Consider the following 26,145-nt stretch of genomic DNA (forward strand, 5'->3'; position numbering starts at 1 on the left):
TTCTGAAACATTTGACGAATTTTACGCAAGCATCAAGGGTATGGCATTTACGATGAAGGATCGGATGCCCGAGCTTAGTTTAGTTAACCTGATGAGACGAAATTTGAAATACAAAATTAAGAACTTGATTTTTGGATGTCACATAGAAACGCTGCAGCAGCTGAAGGAGGAGTGCAGGCGGGCCGAGAAGCACCTCAAGGAACAAGAGCAAAAGTTTCCGAGGAGGAAGCTGGTCGACGAGGTAGAGGCAGAACAGCACAAGGACCCATGCGACGCCGCGGAGGAGGTATCATTGGAGGCGCTGGACGGTCGAGATCGCAAGGCGTTTCACTGAACCGAATCGAATAGAGGACCCGCAGAGGCGAGGATCTGTCAAACGGTCAAGAAGGTGGATACGAAAGAAGATGTGGCGTGCAGTTCCAAATTCCATGACCTGGTTTGCTTCAAATGCAACGAGATGCGAACGAGATTTGTGCTGTGCGACAAATGCAAACAGGAAAACCACATGGCTGGCGGCAACTCCGGGAAGAACCGTCAGAACCAGCCACACCCGGACCACAAACAAGAACAGTGACAATACTTAAGAACACAGTGCAACCGAAGCCAAAGAGAACATCGTTATATAGAACCTGGAATGAAAGAAGACAGCACTACCTGGAAGTTAGGAGGAGAATATTCGGGGATAAGGTTGAGGAAAAGGAAAAAGGGAAGCATAGAGAAAGGAATAAGAAAAAGATTGAGAAGTTGCGAGATAAACTCAAAGAGAGGAAACATGTTAGGCGAGCCCTAGAAGCGACCATTATCCGAAGCGAATTGGATAAACGGCCATATACTGAAGTCATCGTAAATGGAGTCAAGATCAAGGGTCTGTTGGACAGCGGAGCGTCGGTTATTTGCGTAGGTGGGGACGCGGTTAAAATGCTGTGTACGGACGACGTTCAATCCATGGACGAGGAACTAAGAACAGCAGATGGAAAGGTGCAGGCAATCATCGGAAAGCTAAAGGCAAAAGTTCGGTGGAGACAGACGACAGTGGATTTGACCTTGTACATAGTTCCGAGTTTGAAGCAGAGACTCTACCTAGGTATAGATTTCTGGGATAAGTTTGGTCTGATGCCGACTGCAATTTCGGAAATAACTGGTGAGGACAGCAATGTGATTGAGCTATCACAGGAACAGAAGGTTAAGCTGGAACACGTCAAAAGTCTATTCCCATCTTCTGCTAAATTGGGGCTAGGGAAAACGCACTTAATGGAGCACGTCATCGATATTTATGATGAGACGGTGCCCGTAAAACAGCGCTATTATCCCTTATCGCCAGTGAAGCAGAAGGGTGCGTATGAGGAGATAGACCGGATGTTGAAGCTTGGCGTCATCGAAGAGAGTGACAGCGCATGGAGCTCACCGATAGTGCTGGTCCAAAAGCCGAGTAAGAATCGACTGAGCGTCGACATGAGGAAGCTGAACGAGCGGACGAAGAAGGATGCGTATCCCACTCAGCATGTGGAGGGAATACTCAGCAGACTCAAGGACACATTCTTCATAACGGGACTGGACCTCAAGGACGCCTTCTGGCAAATCCCACTGGAAAAGAGATCGTGGGAGAAAACCGCCTTTACGGTTCCGGGCCGCCCGCTTTACCACTTCAAGGTCATGCCGTTCGGCCTATGTAATGCTAGCCAAAGGCTGTGTCGCCTGATGGACCGTGTTGTTCCGTCCAGACTCCGGGAAAATGTTTTCATCTATATAGATGACCTTTTGGTTTGCTCACCGGACTTCGAAACTCATCTTCAACACTTGTCTGAGATAGCAGAGTGCCTCGCGAAGGCCGGACTGACAATCAATGTGCAGAAATCAAAGTTCTGCCAGAAAGAGATCCCATACCTAGGGTTTATTATAGGTCAGGGAGAGCTGCGGACGGATCCGGCGAAGCTCGAAGCGATGGTGCAGTTTCCCGTACCTAAAACTATCAAACAACTTCGGAGATTCCTGGGACTTACAGGGTGGTACAGGAGATTTGTGCCGAACTTTGCTACAATCACGTCACCGTTGACGGATTGTCTGAGGAAGAAAAAGGAGTTTTGTATGACGGATGAGGCTGTTACTGCTTTCCAAGAATTGAAGAACATGCTGGTATCGCCAAGAGTGTTGGTCAATCCGGACTTCGCAAAGCCTTTCTATGTTCAGTGTGACGCGTCCACTACGGGAATCGGAGGGGTGCTCTTCCAGCTGGACGGCGAGGGCAGTGAGAGACCCATCTCATACATTTCGCAGAAACTGAATTCCGCTCAACGAAACTATACGATCACGGAGCTGGAATGCTTAGTAGCGGTGGTAAGTGTGCAGAAGTTTCGGCCGTATATAGACGGAGTTCGGTTCACCATTATTACGGATCACATGAGTCTCAAGTGGCTCATGAATCAACGCGATCTCTCGGGACGTTTGGCGCGCTGGAGCATCAAGCCCCAAGGATTCGACTTCGAAATTGTACATCGAAAGGGCGCAGAGAATGTAGTCCCAGACGCGTTGAGCCGAGTACACATGGACGAATTGAGTGATAACACTTTCCGGACCGATTTATCACTAAGTAGCCCAGAATTCCAGTCTGAGAGTTACAACCAGCTGAAGCGTACGGTGGAGGATACTTCCGACCAGTTGCCCGATGTAAGGGTACAGGACGGCGTGATCTACAAGCGTGTACGTTTCCAACGAGACGATGAAATCGAGGATTCCTTGTGGAAAGTTTGGGTGCCCGAGGGATTGAGAGGGGAGCTGCTGAAGATGATGCATGGCGGCGCAGCGGCGGGACATGGCGGCGTAGCGAAGACAGTCAACCGGCTTCGTGCTCGGTATTTCTGGCCCGGAATAGTCTCTGCTGTTAAGGAATTTGTTCGCAAATGTGACGTGTGCAAATGCTGCAAAGCAACGAACGCGATACAGAGACTGTTGATGGGTGATCGTGTCGAGACGGAAAGAGTCTTCCAGCGGCTGTACATAGACTTCTGCGGTCCATATCCGAGGTCTCTGGACGGCAATTCGTATATCTTCGTTGTCCTCGACCACTATTCAAAATTCGTATTCGTCAAGCCTATGAGGAGTGCGACTTCGAGGGAGGTAATCCGGTACTTAGAAAACGACATCTTTCACATCTTCGGTGTGCCGGAGACAATCCATTCGGATAACGGCCGGCAGTTCGTCTCGGAGGCGTTCAGTGATTTCCTTAAGGGTTATGGGGTCAAACATGTCCGTACGGCCTCCTATTCACCCCAGGCTAACGCGTCCGAAAGAATAAACCGATCCTTACTAGCCATCATTAGGTCCTACATTGACGAAGCCGATCAAAAGTCTTGGGACACTCATCTCTCAAAGGCAGCTTTTGCTCTTCGGAGCGCGGTTCACGAGGCGATCCGGACGGAGCCCTATAAGGCAGTCTTTGGTCAATCCATGGTGCAGCACGGGGAGACGTACGAGATACTACGCAGACTGGACTGTGCTAACGATTCCGAAGTAGAGGTTTTACCGCGGGACATACGTCTGAAGCTTCTGAGGGATAAAATTAGAAATAGTTTGAAGCTCGCATACGAGAAAGGCAAAAGAGTGTACAACACACGGGCTAGGCCCATCACATATAGACCGGGCAGGTAGTCTATAGGCGAAGCTTTAGGCAGAGTGATGCGACGCACAATTTCAATGCGAAGCTTGCGAATAAATATGTGAAGGCGGTGGTTCTGAGACCAGTGGGAAATTGCTTATATGAGCTGGGGGATATGAGCGGCAGGTCCAAAGGCATTTTTCATGCTAAAGATATGCGGGCGTAATATTCGTCGTTTCTCGAGCTCACCATGCAACGCCTTGCATCGGCTGACTCGCCCTGTTACGACAGTTTAGTGGTGAACAACCAAATGCGCGACAAATAAGTTGTATCTGACTCAACTTCATAGGTTGAAGCAGTTTCTACCTTGACGAGTAATCAAACATGCCGAATTGCTAACCACAAAAAGCTAAAAGTTGTCATAAAGTTCAAACTCCCCACAGTTGTGTCATGTTCGGAAAAAATATCCAATCACCCAGTAGTACCTACTGTCTTGCATTAATGTTCCCTCAGCGAAAATTGCGAACATTACCTCTGATAAAACGCACCAGACACGACCATGCAGATTGACATGGAGTGACATGGTGAGCGTCGATGGCTAGGCGATTGCTTTCAACCGTTCAAAACAAACCCTGTGTCATCAAAGTGTCAAAAGATTACTAGGCCCACCGACTGCAGTCCATCATGAGCTCAGGGGCCAAGGATACCTAAAAATGCATCTCGTCCGTCCTGTTTCACCATGGTCGTGAACGTGTCCTGGGGTCATATGCGCACAGGCGACTAACAAAAGCTCAATATTTCAGACGCAAAATTTCTGAATTAACAGCAAGCAACCTGAACGACGTAAAAATTTTCTTTTGGGGAGATAGCCTACAAAGAGAAAAGAACTCTTACGTGAATATCCGAGGCAATTTAACTATAGGCGCACATGCTTTCATTTGATGTCATCTGCGCATTGACGAGCAAATAAGAATTCTATTGGCGTTTCCCTGGAGCGGGGACTTCCACTCCCAGGCAGAATCAAGGTTTGGTAACTTCATGGGGAAGCTGGATTCCAGTGTTCCACATTACGAGAAATTCAAGTCATAGATAGAGGTTTGAGATAGAAAGGTACATAAGTATATGTAGTTACATTCATTACGAAACACCTGCAATTATCAAGTTTTAAGGGCGTCTGCAAAGACGGAGTGTAGCGCACGTCCACACGGGAATCGGCGCTCTGGACGCGGCGTCGTCAGGCGCACCAAATGTGATACGGCGCGCAAATGCAATTTAGCTAACCGGATTGGCATACGGAGGAGACACAGTGGCTTCGGCACGCTCCCGTATAATTCATAAAGCGTATGGAAAGATACGCATTCATATATACATTTCATACATTTTTCATAAGCAATAGTGGATCGTGGTTACATACCACATGAATTTGATTAATCTACCTTTCTGTAAGTTTGACATGATGTGGCTCAATCCATACAGACACGCAAATCCTATGTAAATATGAATTATAGAATTGATTGAGTTGATTTATATACTCATTAGTGATCAGATTATAGGTCAATGCTTACATGCAGATATATTTTAATAGTCAATATGCCATAAGCTAATTCCGATTCTCGGATTTCAAAATATCATAAGTTTGTTTGTCAAGATCCTTTGTCGCGATTATATGAATTAAAAAGAAGGTTAGGTTAATATGAAGAAAAATTGAATGTCAGAACCGTAGCAAATAACATATAAGATGGAAATGTACCCAGTTCTCTTCCATATCAAAGAAATTCAAATTGCACATTTTTTTGGCTAAATCGTAGTTCGTAAAGAAAGGATAAAACGAAAGAAGCAGAAGACTTCATTAAATGTATATTGAAGATCATCTTAATAGAATGGTGCAAGGCAGGTGCAGAGAATAAGTTGGATGCAAATAGGGTTTTGTTTTGAGTCAATGCAGACGTTTGATCTTGTATCCCAGGGCACACATTGGGACGTCCTAAGGTAGGCTTTCAGGGTTTGCGATAGAGGTGAAGATAGATGACTCCTGGCTCCATTGATTCCCTGCGCAAAAAATTGCACCGAAATGGAATATGAAATCGTTTTACTAAGTAATTAAAAATGTTGAATAAAGAATGAATTTGTTAAATTGTTAATCATAAAATTCGTGTGTGGTGAATAATTTTCTTGACGGGGTCCTGACGGACGTGGACGTGATGACATGGGGAAGTGGTAAGGGGGCATGAGTGCGGGGATTGACTCATGAATATGGGGGGTGTAGGGAATTTTAGGGGCCAGCCACAAGGGCCCAGGTTGGCAAAAGGTTGAGGAGGGGCGGATTGGCCGGCCTCATTCAAAGGAGGCGAAAAGAGACTTGGACAAGGGGGGTACGAAGGGGACGGACAAGGACAATTAGGGGTATTGAGAGTTAAAAGGGGGGGTTTGATGATTCTATTGGCCGTGGCTGGTCAGGTGCTACGAGGGTGGAGTGATTACTCCGGTGTCACTGAAGGGTATGAATTTTTTTTATTGCGGTTGCTGCGTGGACTGTGGAAAACGAAACCCACCCATATCCGACGAGCTAGTTCGTGCTTAAAGGCAAGCATACCCGCATTCCGCGACAAGTCCAACGCAGCCTGGCGGAGGCCAGAGGAGGGGTCGAGCCCCATCAAACACGCCTGCAATAAGTTTTTCCATCGCAGCACTAGTGGTTTACAGAAACTAAAGGAAACGCAAAAGCAGCTAAACTTGCCCGAATTAAAGTTGAAGATTGATGTGCAGACTCGATGGAATTCCACGTATGAGATGTTTGACCGTCTATTAAAAATTAAAGATGCTTTAGCCGTAGTTCTGCCTCGCACTAAACCTGATTTAGCAGGATTGGATGCCATAGAAGAAATAATACCTCTATTGAAACCATTTTATGAAGTGACTGTGTCTGCTGAGCAGAACGTTACTCTTTCAAAGGTTGTCTAGACGCAATGTGTGTATTTATGCTTATATTTTATGAGTGTTTTTTTATTTACAGGTCCTTATAATTTGTAAAATTCTTAAGAAATTGATAGCAGCGGTAGTTTCCACATCAGAAGTAGTACGTGGTGTCTTAAGAGTATTACAATCAGAGATGCTGACACGTTTTTCCAAAATAGAAACTAACTTTTTATATGCAGAGAGTACAATACTCGACCCTCGATTCAAGAGACATGGTTTTAAGAATGAGGATGCATACAAAAAAGCATTAGACGACTTTAAGAAAAAATTTGCATCAATGCAACAAACAGATAGCACCACGGTTCAAGAAGTTGAAATATTTCAACAGAACGTGGGCACTGTTCAACCGGGCCAGAGCATTTGGGACGAGTACGACTCTGAATTTGCTTTGATAACCTCTTCGACGAATAAAACCGTAGCAGCAACACGAGAACTTGATAAGTATTTAAACGAAGAATATATTAGTAGAGGAAATGATCCATTGAAGTGGTGGTGTGAGCGGAAAAAGATATATCCCCGCTTATATACCTTTGCTATGAAACGACTGTGTGTGGTTGCAACTTCTGTACCATGCGAGAGAATTTTTTCAGTCGCTGGTCAAATTATTAATGACAGAAGAACCCTTTTATTACCTAAAAAATTGTCACAACTAACTTTTTTACATAATAATATGTAAGCGATTTCATATACGTTTATGTTTAATTTCCTTTGTATTTTATTCCGATCAAATTAGATATTCGAAACTGTATACATTAATGAAAAACATCTTTTGTAAGAAAGTAATTATTACATTTATTAAACTTGAAAAGTTCATATTTACAATTTGTATTTGTACTCTTTCAATAACCTGGATTTTCCGAAATTTGTTACTTTTTTTGAAGTTAATTATACATATATATATTAACTTATTTATTCATAACACATTTAAATATACCTACACAAAGCATTGCTGCATACACACCCCCATCTATACTTGCTGACTTTTTTTTCCCGGGTGAAAACAGCAGTGAACAAATTTGCTTGAAAAAAAAGAACAGATGAACAAAAAGAACAACTTGCTCGTTCATCAGAAAAAGAACAAAAGATTCGAATCTCTGAAATGAACGAAAAAGCACAACTGTACCAACAACCAACACGCCTACTCTAAGGGCAAATCCGTAGAGACAACTCTACATGCTATCACTACTAAGATAGAGAAGGGTCTTGCATTTAAAGAATTTACGCTGGGTATCTTTCTCAACATAGAAGGAGCCTTCAACAACGTTCTTCCAGCAGCGGTCACAAAATCTCTACGTTCACTAGGGGTGGAAGAGCCTCTTGTGAAATTCGTCGAGCTCCTTCTAAACAAGAGAATCATTATCGCTGAGCTGGGCAGCTCATCGTTCATAAGGTATACCAACAGAGGAACCCCCCAGGGGGGCGTTCTTTCTCCTCTACTATGGAACCTGACGGTGAGCGCTCTGTTATCTATACTACAGCCCACCGGAGCCAAGTCATTGCATATGCCGACGACATAACCTTGACAGTTACCGGCAAACACCTTCCAGTGCTTGGCGAACTCTTGCACAATGCTCTTAATCTAACAAACACTTGGTCTATGAAATGCGGACTAAGCATCAGCTGTGAAAAAACTGAGATGGTGCTTTTTACCCGCAAACGCAGTATACCGGAATTTACCCTCCCGTCCCTAGACGGGAAGGAAATGAAACTCTCTACCGAGGTTAAATATCTCGGAGTTATTTTAGACAGGAAGCTTGACTGGAAGCGAAATGTGGAGGAACGATCCAGGAAAGCCACAATGGCTCTCTACGCTTGTAAGTCGGCAATCGGTGGCGGTCTCCAGCCACGCATAGTCCATTGGATCTATACGGCAGTGGTGAGACCCATACTCTTCTACGCCGTCACCGTATGGTGGACGGCACTCGATATCGAATCTAACAAGAGTAAAGTAACGAGAGTGCAGAGGATGGCGGCAATGCTCACCAGCGGTGCCCTTCCCTCCACTCCCACCAATGCTCTTGAAACCATATTATTCCTTCTCCCAACTGATCTATATGGTAGATACTGTGCCTCCTGCAACGCGGCAAGGCTCAACGCTATCGAGCCATGGAGGCACTGCGGGTTTGGTCACACCCGGATCCTGAAGCAAGTCCCCGAAACCTTCTTGAAATTGACCATACAACATCGCCCCCTTGCTGGGACAACAAATTTTTCACAAGAATCCCAGAGAGGAACGAGTGGGCAAACGGCGTGGAGCCGGGATCACATGAAATCTCCGTTTTTACAGATGGCTCTAAACTAAACAACAGAGTCGGCAGCGGGATATTCTCGGAGAAGCTCAACCTAAGCGAGAGTTTTCGCCTACCTGATTACTGCAGTGTTTTTCAGGCTGAATTCATAGCTATCTGGGAAGCAGCCCGCTATCTTGCTAACCTGCAGGTAACCAATTCTATTTCAATCTTCTCTGACAGCCAAGCTGCCACAAAAGCCCTACAATGCAGTAACACCTCGTCACTAGTGGCATTGAAGTGCAGAGAAACCCTCAACAAACTAGCTGAAAATTGCAACCTAAGCATAATATGGGTTCCTGGCCACTGTGACATCTCAGGAAACTGCGCCGCGGATGAGCTAGCTAGGGAAGGCACCAACTTGCAAACAACAACCTCCGCTGGTTGGGCCAGCCCTCTTCTAAACACTTGCAAATACCACCTGCGATCTATTTTCACGGATAAGGCAAACGCCAGATGGGCGAGGGAACCTACTTGTAGTATATCCAAATCTGGCCTAAGCTGGATGAAAAGAGATCGCGATCGGTGATATTGTTAAACCGTATCTCTATAAGCCCACTAGTGGACCTTCTTATAGGTCACTGTCTCATGGTCACTCACGGTGCCTATATGGGCCTGCAGACAAATGACTTCTGCCGCAGCTGTAGGGACGAGGAGGAAATAGAAAGCGTTGAGCACTATCTGTGCCACTGTCCCGCACTGTCAAAACCTAGGTACCAATGCCTCCACAGACACTCTTTTGGGTGCATTGCGGAGCTTGAATCTATAAACCCAAACGACATCTTGCGTTTCATTAGGCAAACGCGTTGGTTTAGCCTCACTGGGGTCTAAACTTTCTTCTTCTTCGAAAGTAGGGTAATAGGAAATAGGGGCACCCGCGTGGTAGCACAACGGGCCACAACGGCCTACGTGAGTCTCCGCTCGGACAGCGGAGGCAACCACTCTAACTTAACCTAACCTAGGTAGGTCCTAGGTACTAGTCATCACACTCCTCATCAATCTAGGGCGTTGATCAGACAATTAAATAAAGGCGTTGGGCGCATGAAATTTCTAAAAATGTGAGGCGTAGCATAACCTGATTAGGGTTCAGTTCGATTTCTATTCTTATATGTATTATGTGTTCCAAATATGAGCCAAATCTGACCACAAATACGATTTTTGTGAATATCTCGATCCTTGCGCCACCTATCGGTTATTTTTTTCTTATTATTGCATTGTCATCGGCTTCTGAACTATATTCCAAGTTTCAACCTTGTAGCTTATCGGAAAGTTACTTAAATTTCCATTACAAAATTCGTGCCAGCGAGCCAACCAGCCATCCAACCAAAACGCCTGTCAAGTCACGCACAAAATTTAATGTTGTTTGCAGTTTGATTACTTTCTGAATTTTGATTTCTGAAATTTTTTTCAGCCTGGAACACAACAACGTCTAAAGAAGGTGTTATATCCAATCGAATTATGTAATATGAATAATATCACCAAATTGGGTGAAGTCCGTGCAAATAATTCTATCGAAAGATGGCACAACGTCATTCGAAGTGCGTTTGGGACACACGCTAACATATTTCATTTCATAAATAAAATAAAAAACGAACATGCAATAACAGAAACAAAACTACGGCAATTTTCAGCTAGAGGCTAGCCATATCGGAATATAAATGATATTAAGTTTTTATAGAAATTCAGAACTATAAAGCTATTTTCGGATGATGCACTTATTTCCATAAATGGACGGAATGAACATGAAATAAGAGAAAAACTACAAATTGATTTAGATGCTCTCTATATTTGGAGTGTGAAAATAGACTACCAATTAATATTAAAAAAAACTAAATATGTGGTAATAACAAGGAAGAATATTATTCACTTTGAACCTATTAAAATAAATAATACTAAAATTGAAAAGGTGCATACGATAAAATATCTCGACACTCAAATAGATTGCAAGCTAAAATTGTATGTCCATGTTGATCATATAAGAGGTAAAATAGCTAAAAAAATATATTTGATTCAAAGAAACTGTAAAAACTTGAGTAGTTATTATAAAGCAGAAGTATATAGATATATAATTGAGCCATACTTCATATATTGTTCCACTATTTTCTTTATCTTGAAAGATTCGCAAATCGATAAACTACAAGAAATGCAGAATAAAGCTATGCACTACCCCCATTAAAGATATGCTACAAAATTTTAATTGGATTAGCATGATGTAGGGTGAAGAAGCTTTTTTCTTACCGCGGAATAAATTCGAAAACAGGGATTGAGCTATGCTCTAAATTAAAAGAAAAATAGCGCAATAAAACAACGCCTCTTGGTGGTTTACTGTAGACTAGTTTATTCAATGTAGTTTACTTCTAGTTAAGGCCGCGGCACAATGATATTTTTAATATTGTGACAAATATTCACATCACTAAATAAATGCACAACAACAAAAACCTTAAAGCAAGCTGCATAAACACATTAATCATCCTGTGCACACATACATACAAGCAGCAGAGAGGTACTCACAAACGCATGCCATCATCAGCCGAAGTAGTTCTCACATATACACACGTATATGGTTACACACTACAAATGCACGCGCGTATGGTTGGTGACCAGATAGAGGATTCTAGAAGGGGAGACTTCTAAAAAATTGGACAAGGCAACATAGAGTATAAAAGCAGAGCAAGCTGAGTAGTCAGTAATCAGTTTGATCTAAGCACGCTTTTGGTTGCGAAGTATAAGTGTTATTGTGAAGTACTTTCAAAATAGTCTAATAAAGACCATTTTGCATTATTGAATATTGGGGTTATTTATTCAACAATTTAGCGATACGAACGTTAGTAGAAGGTGTAAAATAAGCAGCATTTCCCGAATTTCGTTACAATTGGTGTTAGAAGAGGAATTGTTGAATAAATTTCAGAGTTGCAGAGTACAACAAGGCCATGGCAAAGTCGAGTGAATTGAAGATCCATCAGCTGAAGAAGGAGTTGGAGAGCCATTGAAGAATACAACCGGCAATAAACTCGAACTTCAGGCACGGCTGCGAGAGGAAATGGAATTAGAACTAATTAACGTGGAAGAGTATGTCTTTCATTTTGATGGCGATGAGACAACAAAATTGGAGGAGAAAAATGAAACCTCGCAGACAGTTACGAGCACAGACTTGAACATGATTTCGGCTGCAATATCTGCTCAAACATCGACAGTAACATCTCAACTTGAAGAACAGAAGACATATATGGTATCCCAGATGGAATCACAGGAGACACGTATATCTGAAATGTCGTCACAAATAACATCCAGGATTGAAACACAGGAGGCACGTATATCCGAAATGTCGTCACAAATAGCATCCAGGATTGAAGCACAGGAGGCACGTATATCCGAAATGTCGGGATAAATTTCAGCACCGGTATCATCGCAGATTTCTGCACAACTGGAAGCCCGTATGGACGAAAAAATAGCGCAGTTTGAGAACAAAATCGAGGCTGAGGTAGATGCTTTAAAAGGTCGTATACAGGAACTAAATCGCCCAGTTGTTTCAGCAAGCAATACGAAGCTAAAAACTCTATCTTTTGACGGCTCTATTCCTTTCCAGGTATTTAAGCTCCAGTTTGATAAGACCGCAACAGTGAACAACTGGAATGCCGAAGATAAAGTTGCTGCACTATTCGTGGCATTGAAAGGATCTGCTACTGAAATCCTCCGTGGAATACACCGAAAGGGTAAAAATTCAGAGCTTTATAAATGGCATACGGGACGTCGAAACGAAGCGAGCCACATACGCAAATCCAAAGCCAACATTCGCAGAAACGGTATCACATACATTGACTCAGGAAACTGCCTCACTATTGAGTAATCCAGCATACAAAGCTCATCGTGTGGAAGTGGAAAGGCCAGATTGGGTAGACACAATTTTGGAAGCACTGGGAAGGGATCACAACAGAAAAATGCTGGAGTTATGAAATGTTTCAAGTGCGGCAACCCAAGTCACATTGCATGTCATTGCAGCACCGGTTCCAATAGTTCCAACTTGGCTGGTCGTAAACGCAAAGCTGGAGGAGATACGCAAGAGCGAGTTAGATGTAAAGATCGAGAACTTTCCCCAGCTATTGAATGTTCTGTGATATCTCTCTCGCAAATTGGAAGAAAATCGAGCAGTCTTACCGTCAAAGGAAATGTGGATGGCAAGGAGCGTGTAGATAAGGGCGCATCTCATTCTTTAATCCGATCTGATTTGGTCAACAGGATAGAAAAGCCATTACCTGGAGCAAGGTAGCGTACTATTACTGGCGAGTATATCCGAGTCCACGGAGAAGTCATATGTGAAGTCTTAATTGGAAAGGTCACGGTTGTGGCAGAGATTATTGATGAAGTCATATTGGCAGTGGACTTCTTAGTTGACCATGACATCAGGATCGACATGAAAAGAAGGAATATGCGCTATAAGAACCATGATATACCACTTAACTTCAGTTTGGAGAAAGGGTTCAGCAGTAAGCGAGTGCTGGTGGAGGCGATTCGACAAAGACCACCAAAGTTAAAGGCAGTAGATCGGGCAAAGGTTGATGGAACGAATGGGCCAAACAAATCAAAATCAAAGATACCTGCGAGAGAAACACTGGCATTGACAAACCCAAATGGACGCACTAAAACGAAGGAAAGAATTTCTCAGAAAGAATGCGAGGGTAGTTTCAAGCCAGGGCGCACAACTGTTGTGAAACTTCGGAACGATACTGATTATGCGAAGACAATCCATCAAGCGCAAGCTCTACGAAGTAGTTCATTGGCCAAACAACAGAGTATGAGGGAACGAACCAGGGTAATGAGTAGTAAGATGAAATAAAGGTTTGACAAGAACAATAATTCGGAAGGTTTCTTGGACGGAGATTTGGTACTGCTATACAACCCTCACCGGCGGAAAGGTACTCCATCCAAATTTTGGTACAGTTGGCAAGGCCCGTACAAAGTTGTGAAGAGGATCAGTGATACCCTCTACCGCATACATACCATTGGGAAACCACGAAGTAGAAGGGTGGTTCATTTGGAGAGGCTAGCAGATGTTAGATCGAACAATTTATCTGATCGGGACGATCAGACTTAGGTGGAGGGCAATGTGACGAATATTCACGTCACTAAATAAATGCACAACAACAAAAACCTTAAAGCAAGCTGCATAAACACATTAATCATTATGTACACACATAGATACAAGCAGCAGAGAGACACTCAAAAACGCATGCCATCATCAGCCGAGGTAGTACTCACATATACACACGCATATGGTGACCAGGTAGAGGATTCTAGAAGAAGAAACGTCTAGACATTTGTACAAGGCATCAGAGAGTATAAAAGCAGAGCAAGCTGAGTAGTCAGTAATCAGTTTGATTTAAGCACGCGTTTGGTTGCGAAGTATAAGTGTTATTGTGAAGTACTTTCAAAGTAATCTAATAAAGACCATTTTGCTTTATTGAATATTGGAGTTATTTATTCAAAAATTTAGCGATACGAACGTTAGTAGAAGGTGTAAAATAAGCAGTATTTCCCGAATTTCGTTACAATGTAAATGCGTTTAACACAAGCTTATGCATTCCAATAACATCGCCACAATCAACCAAGAAGTTGCGTTTGTAGATATGAAGGAACTTCAGACTTGGCAATTGAAGTTTATTTCGCCTTGCCTATTCACATATAAAATTTCGCGTAGCACTAGTATAAACATTCTTATAAGTTCATACCCTAATATAGAAATGCCAATGCGACAGTTATGTACATTATTAAATGGTAAGGTAATGATTGATTTTAAAGTAAATGCATTTGCAAGTGTTCCTGACCCACGGCAACATGCAGGGTGTTTCGTTAGGTGAACCAACATCCCGGTCCCGTTGAAAGAACTTTCAAATTGGTAATATTGCAATCTTGTGGATTGGGCGACGAATAATTCCCTTTGGTGTTCTGTTCTGTGCTTTCAATTTAGCTAGTTTGCTGCAAGCACCAACGAAATTGGTCGCATTGTCGCAAAATATGTCTGACGGAAGGCTTCTTCTCCCAATCATACGTTTCAGAGATGCTAGGTATACATCAGGAGACAAGTCTGAAACGACCCTGATGTGCACCGCCTTTGTTGCGAAGCAAACGAAGATAGCTACGTAAGCTTTATAGGGTACCTTGCCTCTAATTCGAAGGTAAACGTTGAAAGGTCCACAAAAATCGACGTCGCAACGAGAAAATGGACGTGATGGTGACAATCTTTCAACGTGAAAATTGCTCATCATATGTTGAAGTAGTTTCGGCTTGTATCGGATGCAATGAATGCATGACCGGATAATTCCGATTTGGCCCATAATTTGAACATATAATACTTACATGAATAGAAAGCGACCTATAAAAAAATCGCCACTAGGTGGCGCAAGGATCGAGATATTCACAAAAATTCTGTTTGTGGTCGATTTGGCTCATATCTGGAACACATAATACGTACAAGAAAAGAAATCGGCATATAAAAACAATCGCCGCTAGGTGGCACAAGGGCCCAGATATTCACAAAAATCGTATTTGTGATCCGATTTGGCTCATATTTGCAACATATAACACATACAAGAATAGAAAGCGACCTGTAAAAAAATCGCCGCTAGATGGCGCAAGGATGGAGATATTCACAAAAATCGTATTTGTGATCCTATTTGGCAAAAATAGAAAGCGACTATGGAAAAAAATCGCCACTAGGTGGCGCAGGGATCGAAATATTCACAAAAATCATGTTTGCGGTCCGATTCGGCTCATATCTGGAACACATAATACATACAAGAATAGAAAGCGACCTATGAAAAAATCGCCTCTAAGTGGCACAAGGATCGAAATAATCACAAAAATCGTATTTGTGGTCCGATTTGGTTCATATTTGGTTACGATCTGGTAACCTTGCCGTGCGCGGACGTGTTTTTGATCGCTCTTCGAATTGTTATTCTTTTTACTTTGTAAACAAGTTTTATCTTTTATAAATATTCATTAATATAATAGAAAATAGTTTATAAGTTTAATTTCGTATTAAATCTTTACACAGTGCAATATACATAGTGGCTTTTTGTGCAATTTAAATATTCAGTCTGTGTGTTCATATATCATAGATTTTCACAAAAATTTGTGATAACTGCATGCCTTTTTGTTGGTAGCTGCTATTAGCAAGTCATTGTGTGCCCTTTTTGCTTTCTGTTGTGTTCGCTGCTAGCTATAAGCTCTCTTGCGATTTGCATCCAGTGCTCCAAAATAACTCTCGCCCATATTTTTTGAACAGCTGTTCAATTTATCCTATACTTATAGTTTCTTTTGCCTATTTTTCTTTTGGGTTTGTTTTACTTTGCAATTATGTTGGATTGCTGTGTCAAGAAGTGCACCAAGCACTGTTGTTGGCTCTGTGATAATATGGCTCATGGCATCAGTGCCGGTTTCTCTCACATAGGTGGTAGGGTGGTTGACCTAATATCCAGCAAAATTGGACTGAACTGGACATGTCATGATTGGTGTTCCGTAGAAAATGACATGCGAGCTTTTATGAGGCAAACTCAGAAAGAGTTCAACAACATTTTTATTGGGTTTCGTGACCTTAACGAAAGATTCAAAACGATGGAGGCTCACTTTAAAAAATTGAAAGTGATATCTGAATCCCCAAAACGTAAGAAATGTATGCCCAACAAAGACTCCAACTTGTCTTCGAGTCAGGGGCAAAGCTGTCCTCCTACGAATGTCCCTTCAACCGCGTTGACTGATACGAACAGGCTTACCAAAGACGTTATGAACAATGCAGCTCAGGAATCTCCACAAGGCTGTGTCGAGACTTCCAGTGAGACGATCTCTGGCAAATTAAACGATGCACTAACTAATAGTGGTACCTTTCCGGCTGTTTGTTCTACGTCACCAATGTTGATTTCGCTGGACTCCCCAATTCATCCTACACCTCCACCGGTATCTTTAGCTCCAACAATAACAGCTACCGATACTGGGGTTGTTGCTGGTTATACAAGTGTACCTGAACAAAATAGTACTTCTTTGGCGGGCTCGATAACCAACGCTAGGTCAAGCAATGCGTTTTCTGTCAACTCTTCTATAACGGCCGCATCTTCCCAGCTCTCTGGTGCGCTATCCGCTACTCCTTTGCAGGTGACTGCCGTGCTACCTCGTAGGGCTGTATTTGTGTCCCGATTACACGCCTCGCTTACCGAAGATGACATTGCTCATTACGTTTGCTCTAAACTTGGTGTTGCACCCACTAGTAACATCAATGTGTATACATTTAACTTCAAATATTAGAGAGACATCTCCTCATTTAAAATATCCCTTTCAGATGAATATTTCGATAAGGTACTTGATTCCTCTTTTTGGCCTAAGCATACTGTGGTTCACTTGATCACAAGAAAGGCGAGGGCCGAACCTGTTTTATTACAGCCAAAAAACGGTATGACGAACACAGTAATAACAACACAAAGGTAATTGCTGATCTGCCCGTCTTCTCATTAATTACCAAACTATTCGTGGTTTACGATCAAAATTTGTTCCATTCTTCCTTAATTCTTTCAACTTTTCTGCACAAGTTGTAGCTTTTACGGAGACCTGTCTAAAGCCTGAAAATTACAATTCCGAGGTTTTTTCAAATAAATATGCTGTTTATCGGCGTGATCGCATCTCTAGAGCGGGAGGTGTCCTAATTGCTGTTGAATCTAACCTATCATCTGAGTTGATTTCGCTAGACAATATCTCTCATATCGAATTCATAGCAGTTAGGCTTTCATTCGGTACCTATAGCGTAATTGTTTGCTGTTCGTATATACCACCTCGGTCGGATATGGATGTTTATGCTAGTCATAGCTCGGCCATCTGCGATTTGCATTCGCAGTTGGGAGATAACGATCGACTTGTTGTTGTTGGTGACTTTAACTTGCCAACAGTTAATTGGGTTAATATAAGTGATTCAAACTTTTGAACTCCCACTGCTCAACATGAGTTTCTCAATTGCTTGTTAGACTCATCTCTTTTACAGATTAACAATGTTCCAAATAGTGGAAATAAAATGCTGGATTTAGTATTTGTGGATGGCTCGGTGGGTACTGCCCTTACGCAAATACCACCTTTATCCCTTCCAGAAGACACTCTTCACACTACGCTAGAGATATCACTTGATATCAGCCTACCCCGTAGGATTCAAGTACAGTCTCGTCCCCGATCTAGATGCTTCTACAAAGCGAATTTCATTATGCTCAATGATCTGTTGGCTTCCCATGATTGGTCGGATCTCTATGCTTGCACTGTTGTCGATTCGGCTATCTCTATATTTTACAGTACGCTTGATGGCTTCTTTGATACCTGCATTCCTATTCGCTATACCCTATGTTCGAATAAGACCCCTTGGTTTTCAAGGCAACTTATCAGACTTAATAACATTAAATCAAGGCTTTATAAGAGATTCAAGAAATCTGGAGCATTTGGAGACCTATCTAAATATCTAATAGCTCGTTCTAAATTTCACCGTCTTAATCAGCTTTGTTATAAAAATTACTTGAGTTGTTGTAAAGCCCAATTTTTTAGAAATCCAAAAAAGTTTTACTGTTTCGTAAATTCAAAGCGGAAAACTTCTGGGTATCCTTCCTCATTAACCTTTGGAGGTAAAAAAGTTTGCACTGATGACAACGTTGCTGAACTATTTTCTGAGTTCTTTAAGTCCACGTATTCATCCAGTGGTTTTCATTCCGGTCAATATCCCTATCGCTTAGATAGCTCGAATTACATTAGGAATCCTGCTATTGATGGTAATATTGTTCTTCAGAGTCTTCAATCTTTGAAGCCCACCTTTTCTCCGGGACCGGACGGTGTTCCTAGTTGCGTGCTTAGGTACTGCGCCGAAACGCTAGGTGGCGCAAAAATCGTGATTTTCAAAAAATCATATTTATGGTCCGATTTGGTCCATATTTGGAACACATAATACATACAAGAATAGAAAGCGACCTATGAAAAAAATCGCCGCTAGGTGGGGCAAGGATCTAGATATTCACAAAAATCCTATTTGTGGTCCGATTTGGCTCATATCCGGAACACATAATACATACAAGTATATAAAGCTACCTATGAAAAAAATCGCCGCTAGATGGCGCAAAGATCGAAATAATCACAGAAATCATATTTGTGGTCCGATTTGGTTCATATTTGGAACACATAATACGTACAAGAATAGAAAGCGACCTGTGAAAAAAATCGCCGCTAGGTGGCGCAAAGGTCGTGATTTAAAAAAAAAATCATACTTGTGGCCCATTTGGCCCATATTTGGAACACATAATACCTACAAGAATAGAAAGCGGCCTATAAAAAAATCGCCGCTACGTGGCGCAAGGATCGAAATAATCACTAAAAACGTATTTGTGGTCCGATTTGGCTCATATTTGGAACACATAATACATACAAGAATAGAAAGCGGCCTATGAAAAAAATCGCCGCTAGGGGGCGCAAAGATCGTGATTCTCAAAAAAATCATATTTGTGGTCCGATTTGGTCCATATTTGGAACACATAAAACATACAAGAAAAAATCGCCGCTAGGTGGCGCAAGGATCGAAATAATCACTAAAAACGTATTTGTGGTCCGATTTGGCTCATATTTGGAACACATAATACATACAAGAATAGAAAGCGGCCTATGAAAAAAATCGCCGCTAGGTGGCACAAAGACCGTGATTCTCAAAAAAATCATATTTTTGGTCCGATTTGGTCCATATTTGGAACACATAATACATACAAGAATAGAAAGCGACCTATGAAAAAAATTGCCGCTAGGTGGGGCAAGGATCGAAATAATCGCAAAAATCGTGTTTGTGGTCCGATTTGGCTCATATACGGAACACATAATACATACAAGTATAGACAGCGACCTATGAAAAATCGCCGCTAGGTGGCGCAAGGATCGAAATATTCACAAAAATCCTGTTTGTGGTCCGATTGGGCTCATATTTGGAACACATAATACCTACAAGAATTGAAAGTGACCTATAAAAAAATCACCGATAGGTGGTGCAGAGATCGTGATTTTCAAAAAAAATAATATTTGTGGTCCAATTTGGTCCATATTTGGAACACATAATACATACAAGAATTAAAAGCGACCTATAAAAAATCGCCGCTAGGTGGCGCAAATATCTTGATATTCTAAAAAAATTTATTTGTGATCCGATTTGGTCCATATTTGGAACACATAATACGTACAAGTATCGAAAGCGACCTATTAAAACAATCGCCGCTAGGTGGCGCAAGGATAGAAATATTCACAAAAATCCTGTTTGTGGTCGATTTGGCTCATATTTGAAACACATAATACGGACAAGAATAGAAAGCGAGCTATGAAAAAATCGCCGCCAGGTGGCGCAAGGATCGAAATAATCACACAAATCGTATTTGTTGTCCGATTTGGCTCATATCTGGAACACATAATACATATAAGAATAGAAGGTGACCTGTGAAAAAAATCGCCGCTAGGTGGCGCAAGGATCGAAATAATAATAAAAATCGTATTTGTGGTCCGATTTGGCTCATATCCGTAACACATAATACATGCAAGGATCGAAAGCGACCTATAAAAAAATCACCGCTAAGTGGCGCAAGGATTGAGATATTCACAAAAATATTGTTTGTGGTCGATTTGGCTCATATTTAGAACACAAAATAGGTACAAGAATAGAAAGCGAGCTATGAAAAAAATCGCCGCTAGGTGGCGCAAGGATCGAGGTATTCACAAAAATCGTGTTTGTGGTCGATTTGACTCATATTTGGAACACATAATACGTACAAGAATAGAAGGCGACCTATGAAACAATCACCGCTAGGTGGCGCAAGGATTGAGATATTCACAAAACTCTTGTGGTCGATTTGGCTCCTATTTGGAACACATAATAAGTACAAGAATAGAAAGCGAGCTATGAAAAAAATCGCCGCTAGGTGGCGCAAGGATCGATATATTCACAAAAATCGTGTTTGTGGTCGATTTGGCTCATATTTGGAACACATAATACCTACAAGAATAGAAAGCGAGCTATGAAAAAAATCTCCGCTTTGTGGCGCAAGGATCGAAATATTCACAAAAATCCTGTTTGTGGTCCGATTTGGCTCATATTTGGAACACATAATACATACAAGGATGGAAAGCGACCTATGAAATAAATAGCTGCTAGGTGGCGCAAGGATCGAAATAATCACTAAAAACTTATTTGTGGTCCGATTTGCCTCATATTTGGAACACATAACACATACAAGAATAGAAAGCGGCCTATGAAAAAATCGCCGCTAGGTGGCACAAAGATCGTGATTCTCAAAAAAATAATATTTGTGGCCCGATTTGGTCCATATTTGGAACACATAATACATATAAGGATAGAAAGCGACCTATGAAAAATTCGCCGCTAGGTGGCGCAAGGATCGAGATATTCACAAACACCGTTTTTGTGGGCCGATTTGGCTCATATTTGGAACACAAAATACATACAAGAATAGAAAGCGACCTGTGAAAAAATCGCCGCTAGGTGGAGCAAAGTTCGAAATATTCATAAAAGTCATATTTGTGGTCCGATTTGGCTCATATTTGGAACACATAATACATACAAGAATAGAAAGCGACCTGTGAAAAAATCGCCGCTAGGTGGAGCAAGGGTCGAAATATTCATAAAAGTCATATTTGCGGTCCGATTTGGCTCATATTTGGAACACATAATACATACAAGAATAGAAAGCGACCTGTTCGGCCTGAGTGCGTCGTAAACCGGCAGTGGGTAGGCGCACACGGGTCGATCTCGTTCAATGGGTGACTCACTCAAAAGTGGTGATTAATGATCTCGCCGGGGCCTCCACAAATGTTCGGCCTGAGTGCGTCGTAAACCGGCAGTGGGTAGGCGCACACGGGTCGATCTCGTTCAATGGGTGATTCACTCAAAAGGAAACAGAGAAGAACACAAGAGGATTTTCCTCGTTATAATAATGCACTTTATTAGGTTACAATCAACTAACGTGGGTATAATATTACCTGAATATGTTGGAACACGGCGGAGATCGCTGGCGGCAGATGTGTATGCGTTGGCGGTTGAAATCAAAGAGGCCGGTTGTATAGCAAGCTACAACCGCTGACCCGCAAAATCCTCCGGTTTGGAGGGGAAAGGCACCCACAAATCAACCCCGACATGCATATGCATGAGTGCTGACAAAAAGCACACAATCAGATGCGGAAAAGTTAGGCATCCTGCCTAAACATGCCGGCCCCCCTTGCGATACGCAACATCGTTTTTCGCCAATGACCTCCGCTGAAACGAGAAAAAATTTATATAAGACTTACACACTAAACTTTATCTAAAGGAAGAGTTCGTCTGCGACGCAAAATGGCCGGGAATCCTTTCCGACTTGCTTAGCATGCCACCTGAGCTAAGATGAAAGAATTAGCGGTTATGAACAGTGAAGTGAATATTTCTTGCCATTGAATTATACATAATTCTTAAATATAGAAATTCAGAATGTAATATGTGTATAGTCGATGGCCAATAAGGCTGGACGAAGAGGCCGAGGGCTCCGTTCCAGAGTGGCACCATTTTTGTTATTCTTTGGTTTTTTTGTCGTTCCGGATGGAGAGGCCGAGGTCTCCATTCCAGATTTGCAGTTTTTTTTTTTTTTTTTGTTTGGACGAAGAGGCAGAGGTCTCCGTTCCAGACTCGAGGGTTTTGAGGTTTTTCTGGGCTGGACGAAGAGTCTGAGGTCTCCGTTCCAGCGTATAACGTATCGTGTCGCTCTCAGGTCTACTGTGGCATTTTATGGATGTGCCAGGGCGAGTGGCCGTGAGGTTGGTTAGGTGGAGCGACGGTGGTTTATTACAAGAACGTATATTAAAATAGATGCATAAAGCGAGTTTAAAGCGAAGCGTAAGGGCCGACGAAGGTATGTATTTAATTTTGTGAGAAAGCTCATGACGAGCAGCGCAAATCGTACTTAAATTGGAAAGTGTACCAACTGCCGGTGCTTGCATGCAGATTGGCGATGCGTTCTTCACGACGCGTTCTATCTGCCCGTATCATTATGAGATTGCATGCAGCCCTGTCGTGTATTTATTGGTTAGCTGACAGCTGGTATGGTGAATTTGTGGTGTGCGAGTATATATATGTATATATACATACATGTACTTGCTTGCCCTTGAAAAAAAACTAGGTCACTGGGGCAGTAGCACACTAGGCCGGTAGAAACAGTTGACTTTTCCCATTTCGGGATTTTGTCGTGTCGGGATTCTTTTATTTCGGGACTCGGATTGTTTTTGTACCGAGCCCTTATAATGACTGTTTGTGATGTTTGTTGTTGAGAAACAACAAGTCCTGCCCCCCAACCCGAAAACAGTGGCCAAAAAACGGGTAAAAGAAAACAACAAAAAAAATTTCCTTGTAAAAAAAATGTTAAATTTTTTGTACAAGGAGAGGTTTGTCTTTGTTTTGTTTTCCTTTTTTTTGAATTTCTTTGTTGTGTATGCCTGGTTGGTACTGCATGAGATGCCCATATGAGTGAAAAATAGAAAAAACACGTCAGTCCCGATTTTGAGGTTTTGCGATTTTCGGTACTGATTTTGTCTATTGAGTGTTCGGTATTCGCCCTTAGTTGGACAGCACTAATGAGGCTGACGTTGTTAGGTTGCGGGTTGCCATCCAGTTGGTTTCCCGTAACAGGAATTTTCCAGGATACATTAATGTAGGATTGTGGTGGATAAATTAGCCCCACCACTTTGTTATTTACAAAAGAAGTTTCAAGCTGGTAAAGTAAAACGTAAGTATGACGGGTTCCTAACGAATTTTTAATAATTTTTTCTAATGGGTTTTCTATTTTCTTTCCTTTTCAGTGTCAAATGGACCCAAGGCAGTACATATATGTGAAACTGTAGTCAGCGGAGGGGGATGCGGAACCCATTGAGGTGGTCGCGGACATCCGCTATGCGGAGCGGCAAAGGGGCTCCTGGCCATGGGCTTTTTCCCGTACCGGTGCGGGGATTGTCTAAAGCGGTATACGTCTTCGGCTGCGTTATCCCTGCACCGCAAACGGATGCATTAAGCATTCAATTTTAACATTTGAATTTCGTTTTTTTTTTTGTATTTATGAGTTGTATGAAGGGTTATAAATTAAATGGAATAAAATTTAATGGATCGTGGTCTTCCTGGGTAGAGGGAGAGTGAGTGTCCGAACCCTGACAGAGGCGTTGTGGAACGGACCATTTGGTGGTCGCGGTAGGTAACGTGGGAACCCTGCCGATTCTCGTTTTCTTGTATGTATCATTCATACATACCTACGTTGGTTGAACATTCCAGTGTAGAGAATGAAGCAAAAACAAAAAATGAATCGAAAGATTTATTTTACCGTTTTTCTTCAATTCATGTAAAATTTACGCGTTGCTGGACACAAGGGTAAGTAGTAAAACATTTTGCAATAATTTTATTTCAATAACTATTTTTTATGTTATTTCAGATTTTTAATACATTTTCTTTTCTTTTTCAGGTGACTGGTGGTGGAGATCCAGAACAGTGGATGGGTAAGTATGCCGGTATCGTTCCGTTTTTAGTGTTTTTCAGGTTACCGGCATCGCAAAGGGGGTGCTCCAACTGCGGCGTCGGCCGCGCCGTCAGTTGTCACCCTTTTTTTTTTTTTTGCTGCCCATTTATGCACTTTATTAATGAATTTTCTTTGATATATTTGCAGGTTTTTGGTGTTATCTCGCAAAATGACTGATGTCTGCAGGGATATATTGAACTCAACATTTTTCGCGTTTTATTAATTTTCTCGGCCGAGCTTTTTTTTGGTTTCAATGAGGATGGCAAAGATGTATATGTACCCATTAAAGATCTTGTACCCATGGTTAATCCCGATGATATTATCGTTAATGGTTGGGATATAAGTTCATTGAATATTGGGGAAGCTATGCGATGCTCAAAGGAGCTCGATGTAGAATTACAAGATCAATTGTATGAGGATTTGTCAACACTGAAACCGCGGCCATCCATTTATGATCCCGACTTTATTGCAGCCAATCAGTCGGATCGTGCTGATAATCTAATCAAAGGTACTAAATTTCAACAATATGAACAAATACGACGTGATATACGCAATTTCAAACAAAAAACTGGTGTGGATCAGGTGAGTATATTGTGGACTGCTAATACAGAACGTTTTTGTGAAATAAAAGAGGGCTTGAATACAACCATGGCTGAGTTAGAGGCGTCGTTGAAAGCGAATAAGGCAGAAATATCACCATCAACTATGTTTGCAATGGCCAGCATTGACGAGGGCGTAACTTACATTAATGGCTCACCACAAAATACGTTTGTACCTGGTCTTATTGAATTGGCCGAATTTAAGGGTGTTTTCATTGCTGGCGATGATTTTAAAGCGGGCCAAACTAAACTTAAGTCAGTGCTTGTTGACTTTTAGGTGGGTGCAGGCATCAAACCTGTTTCCATAGTTAGCTACAATCATTTGGGTAATAATGATGGCAAGAATTTATCAGCCCCACAGCAATTCCGCTCCAAGGAGATATCCAAAGGTAACGTTGTTGATGATATGGTCGAATCGAATCAAATGCTCTTTAAACCTAATGAACATCCCGATCATGTTGGTGGTCATCAAATATGTACCCTATGTGGGCGATAGTAAACGTGCTATGGATGAATATACCTCAGAAATTATGATGGGCGGTCATAATACACTCGTCATTCATAATACATGCGAGGATTCATTACTCGCTTCACCTTTCATACTTGACTTGGTTATTTTGGGTGAATTGTGCTCACGCATTCAGATTAAAAAATAATCAACGGGCCGATGCGCCATGGGTCTCATTTAATCCCGTACTTTCTATATTAAGCTACCTATGCAAGGCCCCATTGGTACCGCGTGGCGCACAAGTTATCAACTCGCTCTTTCGTCAGCGTTCGGCTATTGAGAATATATTACGTGGTTGCATTGGTTTGCCACCAAATTCGCATATGATGCTGGAGCAACGTTTTGATTTTTCATTAATCACCAATGAGCCGCCCACTAAGAAGTTAAAGGGTATCGAGAGTAGCTGTGCCGCTGAAGTGAACGGCAAAAGTGCTAGCACTGGAGCAGCAGCAAAGGCTCAGTATGATAATTGTGAATTAAATGGTCATACGAACGGGCACAAAAAGTAATACATAGATGCTGTTTAGTGTTAACGCTTGTTAGAGACATTGGTTGCATTGATTGAAGGCTGACGTGAATGAATTATTTCAGTACTGGC

The 26,145-nt window shown here is 42.0% G+C and overlaps 1 pseudogene; it reads left to right on the forward strand.

The window, feature by feature from the left end:
- The first annotated feature begins 2,397 nt into the window (after positions 1-2,397).
- On the forward strand, positions 2,398-26,145 carry LOC137236024 (inositol-3-phosphate synthase-like; annotated as a pseudogene).

This window comes from Eurosta solidaginis, unplaced genomic scaffold (genome assembly GCF_040869045.1).
Source record: "Eurosta solidaginis isolate ZX-2024a unplaced genomic scaffold, ASM4086904v1 ctg00001074.1, whole genome shotgun sequence".
NCBI lineage: Eukaryota > Metazoa > Arthropoda > Insecta > Diptera > Tephritidae > Eurosta > Eurosta solidaginis.